This window comes from Protopterus annectens, chromosome 15.part0 (genome assembly GCF_019279795.1).
Source record: "Protopterus annectens isolate FY-2018-M chromosome 15.part0, PAN1.0, whole genome shotgun sequence".
Classification (NCBI taxonomy): Eukaryota; Metazoa; Chordata; order Ceratodontiformes; family Protopteridae; genus Protopterus; species Protopterus annectens.
This window is the reverse complement of record NC_056749.1, coordinates 427650357-427656356: the sequence shown is the minus strand read 5'-3', so window position 1 is coordinate 427656356 and position 6000 is coordinate 427650357. Positions and strand designations below refer to the sequence as shown.

Genomic DNA, 6000 nt, shown 5'->3' with positions numbered 1-6000 from the left:
CATGCAAAAAACTGGGAACTCCTTATCTAAGACAAATGGGTTCTATATATAGTTTTCCAAGGATACAGATTCCACTTCCATTCCTTACCACCTCAAATGGTTGGCCAGACCTATCCCCAAATCAGTGGGCAGAGGCTCAACAGCAGGTTCTTAGTCTTCTAAGTATCAGGGCTATTCAACCTGTCCCAGAAGAGGAATGGGACCTGGTAACCAGAAAAGACAATACCTGGCGTCCTATCTTGGACTTGTCTATCCTAAACACCTATTTGGTAATCCCAAAATTCAAAATGCTAACTCTTCATCTGCTACTTCCCATGCCAGACAAAAATGCCTGGTTGGCAACATTGGATTTAAAGGAAGCTTACCTGCACATCTCAATAAGGGAATCTTGCAAAAAGTACCTATGCTTCAGAGCAGGCTACATGCACTATCAGTTCTCTGCACTGCCCTTTGTTTTATTTACTGCGCCCAGGGTATTCACAAAGTGCCTAGCTCCAGTCATTGCATTTTGCAGGTGAAGAAATATTTAATTATACCATGACCCCCCATTAATATTCCAAAACGTGCACGCTGATTGGCCAGCGTGCACGTTGTAAATTGACTTATACTAATGGAAAAAGGTCCGGTCGCCTGGACTTTTTCCATTAGTATAAGTCAATTTTAAAACACTGTCTCGCTATGTTAAAAGAGTTTAACATAGCGACACAGGTTTAAAAAAGCAACGGAGATCTCCGTTGCTTTTTTTAAAGCTGTCTCGCTATGTTAAACTCCTTTAACATAGCGACACAGTGTGTAAAAAGCAACGGAGATCTTGCTTTCTCCCTTGCTTTTTTTTTTAAACCTGTCTCGCTATGTTAAATGGGTTTAACATAGAGACAGCTTTAAAATAAGCAACGGAGATCTCTGTTGCTTATTTTAAAGTTGTCTCGCCATGTTAAACCCATTTAACATAGCGAGACAGGTTTAAAGCAAGACCTCCGTTGCTTTTTACTGTTTCGCTATGTTAAATGGGTTTAACATAGCGAGACAGCTTTAAAATAAGCAACGGGCCTGTTGCTTATTTTAAAGCTGTCTCGCTATGTTAAACCCATTTAACATAGCAAAACAGTAAAAAGCAACGGAGATATTGCTTTCTCCGTTGCTTTTGGCCACAGCTCTGATGTACTGCGTAGGCATGCGCAGTACATCAGAACTGCCGCAGATACCAGCCAGCTGCGGAAGGGCAGCAAAGAGGCATTATATAATGCCATTATTTAAGATAAGTAATTATTTCTTTTCTTAAATAATGTCATAGTATAATAGCAATAATCACTTCTGGGTGTGGGTAATGTGGGATTTACCCACGGTTGTCTTTGTTTGGTCCCTCGGCTTCACCTCGGGACCAAACCACGCCAACCGTGGGTAAATCCCATTACCCACACCCAGGCGTGGGTTATTGCTATAATATACCCATACCTGGACGATTGTCTAATTCAGGCAGAAAGCCAGGACATACTATTAAATCATCTGGCATTTGTAAAGAAACTGCTAACCTCTCTGGGGTACACCATAAATGAGAAGAAATCCCACCTAGTACCTTCCAACAAATTGTGTTCCTGGGAGCAAGTTTGAATACAACTTCCCAGATGACCTTCCTCACGACAGAGAAACAAGTTTATTTGAAAGCCTACTTCAAACTACTGGCCACAAAGACCCAGCTATCTGCAAGGAAAATCCTGCAAGCCCTGGGGTTCATGGCCTCTTGCATTCTACTAATTCCATATGCAAGACTGCATATGAGGAAACTACAGTGGTATCTAAAAAGCCTATGGTGTCAACTTTTTCAGGACCTGGAATCAATGATTCCCATCATTCCTTGTATAAAGACAGAGTTCCTTTGGTGGGCAGAGGCCTGCCACCACAAGAAGGGACTGCCATTCACTCTACCCCTGCCACCCAAATCCTAACAGACGCATCAGACTATGCATGGAGAGCTCACTTGGCAGGGCAGTGCATTTAAGGCAAATGGAACCAGAGTCAAATGCAGCTGCATATCAATCGGAAAGAAATGTTAGTTGTACAGAATTCTCTGACAGCCTTCAAGGACCACATACTTCCAGGACAATTATTGGTAAAGACTAACAACACCACTGTTAGCAGGGGGGAGCCCACTCATACCCCCTCTGCAGACTAGCCATGGCTCTGTGGAACACAGCCTTCAGCTACCAAGTGCACCTACAAGCTCCGTTCCTGCCAGTCAAACTAAATACACTGGCGGACGACCTGAGCAGAAATGTCATGGACCCACACGAGTAGAAACTGGAGCCAAAGATAGTCGACATTTTGAGAAACAAATAGGGGAGCCCAGAGATGGACCGGTTTGCTTCCCATCAGAACTACCAGGTGGAAAAATTCTGCGCAAGGACTCCCCACAGACAAGCTTGGAATGTGGATACCCTGTCCTTTACCTGGGAAAGCCTTTCAGTTTATGCCTTCCCCCTCTGCCTCTCCTCTCGAACGTTTTACAAAAGATCAAACACGACAAACCATTGACCATACTCATTGCACCAGACTGGCCACGCCAACACTGGTACCCCATCTTGCACAGTATGACTCTACTGGAACCATGGCACCTGCCTCAGACTCCTTCCCTACTGTCCCAGCAGGAGGGCCAGATTCTGTACCCCAGCTTCAAACCCTGAACCTGGCAGCCTGGCTAATTAACAGAGTTCTCCTATGCCATCCCTCAGCAAACAAGTGCTGGATGTCATCCTGGAGGCAAGGAGGCCTAGTACTAGAAAATCCTATGCTGAAAAGTGGAAAAGATTCTGTTCCTGGAGCCAGACTCAGGGGATGGGCACAACATTGCCCAGTTTACCGCTTATTCTTCAATACTTAAAAGATGCTTCACAAGGGCCTTTCCTTTTCTTCCATTAAAATTCATGCCTCAGTCATTTCAGCACATTATAATACTGAGCCACCCCTCTTCTCTCACCCCCTACTGAAACAATTCATCAGAAGGGCCAAAAATTTAAGACCACCCAGGAGAGCTCCTACTCCTACCTGGGACAGCCTTCCTTCTAGCCATCACTTCAGCAAGAAGGGTGTCTGAATTACAGGCCCTCATGGTAGTGGAGCCTTTCATCATCTTTCATGTGGACAGGGTGTCCCTCAGGACCAATCCTTCCTTTATGCCCAAGGTGGTATCCAGTGTGGCCCTTAATCAGTCCATTCATTTGCCAGCCTTCTTTTCTAATCCACAGAACAAAGGGGAACAAATACTGCACTCCTTGGATGTCCACAGACAACTTAGATTTTACTTGGACAGGACCAAGCCTTTCAGAAAATCTGAACAGCTGCTAGTTGCCTTTGCTGCAGGGGCAGAGGGGAAGGCCATTTTAAAGCAAACCATTTTTAAGTGGATAGGCCATTGCATTCTTTTCTGGTATAAGCACCATTGAAAACCTACCGCATAGGGGGGTAAGACCCCATTCCACCAGGGCTGCATCTACTTCTACAGCCTTTCTCAGTGGTGTTCCTACCCAGGACATCCTAGAAGCTGCTACCTGGAGTCCTGTACATACCTTCACAAAGCATTACCAATTGCCAATTTTTTTCTAAATCCAGAGCTGGTTTTGCCACTGCAGTCTTGTAGGGCCTAATAGCTAGTCGTAATGCTCAATAACTGCCTCCTCCCTTCCTTAGCTTTTTGAATCTACCCAAATATAATGACTGCAACAGTGAAACATGAAGAACATAGTACAGTTGTGTACACTTACCATAAATGTAGATGTTCGAGTGTATTCACTGTTGCAGTCCTGGTTACCGTCCCTCCAGTTCCCTGACTTCTTTTGGCTGTACCTCTCCTGTTTATTATACTTACGCTTTCTGGTGTATTTGCTTTTTGTTGGAGGTGTAACCTTATATTTAATTGCTTTCCATTATGGGGCACCTGTCATCTGGGGCAAGAAAAACTGATGTAATGACGTCTGCTGCATGCTTTATACCCCTGACTACCTGACGTCATGGAAGATGAGACAGCAACTGACACAGGACCCAAGACTTTGATAATCAGGCCGACTAAGGGCTACCTGCAAGCAGATAACCCAAATGTAATGACTGCAACAGTGAATACACTCAAACATCTACATTTATCGTAAATGTACACAACTGTACTTTTTATAAAGGCTCATTTGCCAGCTATTTCTACCTGTCTGCCCTTGACTCTTCCTTTGGCTTCTCAATTTGAGGTCAAACAGTTTCTTTAAGGTGTCTTGCATCTTAGGCCCTCACGGAAGCTTATTTCTCCTCCTTGGGACCTTTAATTTTGTTTTGGAAAAATAGATTTAGGCTCCTTTTGAGCCTGCAGGTTCAGCTTCTCTGCAGCATTGTACCTGGAAGACTGTTGTATAACTTGTTATTACTTCTGCTCAGTGGTTTTCTGAGCTTCAGGGCCTTATGGCCATCCCTCCTTTTTTGTTTTTTTTTCACAGGGACAGGATGTCCCTCATACTAATCCTGCTTTTATGCTCAAGGTTTTTTATGCTCAAGGTTATTTATGGGTTAGTTGCCCCTGAATCAGGCAATTTATCTCCCTTCAGGTTTGTTTGATACGCTTTATCCCCAGTCAGCTTCCACTGACTGCTTGGATAAGAGGGTCTTAATTCCCTTTTAGGCACCTGCTTACTGAGGACAGTGAAGCATGTGTTTACAGAGGTAAGAAAGCATGTTCTTAGAAAATCGTTATATTAGTAAATGGAAAATGTTTTCTAGTTTGTTTCAAGCAACGTAACCAGTAACCATTCAAAGCTAGGTGTTTTCTGGTTTTAAAATATTTGTGAGAGTTACTGTCCTGTGACCTACCTTTCTTCTACATGGTTCATTTGTCGTCCACTTCAGCATTTCTGCCCATGGATGCACCTCTTTCAGTTCTTTCTTATGTAAAAATATTTTTGAAAGGGTTTTGCATTAGAGGCTTATAAGAAAACTAGTAGCTTCTCCTTGAGATCTTGATTGTGTGTTAGAGAAGCTAACTTCCTCCATTTGAACCATCTAATCTGACCTGAGTTTCTTAATATGGAAAACAGTTTTATTGATTGTTTTGACCTCTGCAAGAAGGATCTCTGAGTTGCAAGCTGTTATGGTGAATCAATCCTATCTAATTTTACACAGAGACAAGGTTCATAGGTGTTTACTAGGCTAATGACCACAAGGGCCTTTTTAAGCCTAGCTACGTATCCCAAATCTGACTAGTTCTGATACCCTTGATAAGTGTGAGCATGAGCCTGGGAGGTGATCCATTTACAGGTTACCTGTTTGCATCAGAGACGTAGGTGCCAAACCAGGGATGAATTTCTGGTTTCCCATATAATTGTCCAAGTTGCACTTGAATTGGATTAGGGAGGAACTCTGCTTCACATGGATGGGGAGCCTGTTACACAGACTGGATAGTCTCTGGGATACATACATATCTCTCCATCAGGTCCTATTTATATCACAGGCAAGGTTTAAATCTTTAGAATGGGTAATTCTGGTACTGTTTGTTTTTTGGGTATGCAGGAGGTCCATTAGAGTGGGGTCTGACAGTGCCCTGTATGCCAGCATAGATCTCCCCTCAAAAGCCTGTAGGAGACCGAATACAGGGATAGGGCCTTGAGGCGGTCTGCATAGGACGTATTACTTATGCCCTGTATTCTTTTAGTCGGGAACCTCTGTGAATATTCCAGTTGTTGGATATGCCTGCTTAGGTACATACCAAAGGGGGCATTGTACTCAATGTTAGGTCTGAGGAATGCTGAATACAGTGGAACAATGACTTCCTTGGTGTCAGATGCCATACTTTTGTTTATAAGTTGTGCAACATAGAATGATTTCCTCACCACTGTAGACATGTGATGATCAAAGGCTAGATTACTATCTGTATGTGTCCCCAAGTTCCTGACTACTGGGTGAGCCTGAAGTGGTGTGTTGTCAATATGATAGTTACCAAGGATGGATAACTTCTCAGAGGAGACCATTATG

At 43.5% G+C, this 6000-nt stretch overlaps 1 protein-coding gene across 2 annotated transcripts in view; it reads left to right on the top strand.

The window, feature by feature from the left end:
• Positions 1-6000, top strand: part of MTMR1 (myotubularin related protein 1) — a 1550898-nt gene that overhangs the window by 144008 nt on the left and 1400890 nt on the right. The gene's annotated exons all lie outside the window — the stretch shown is intronic.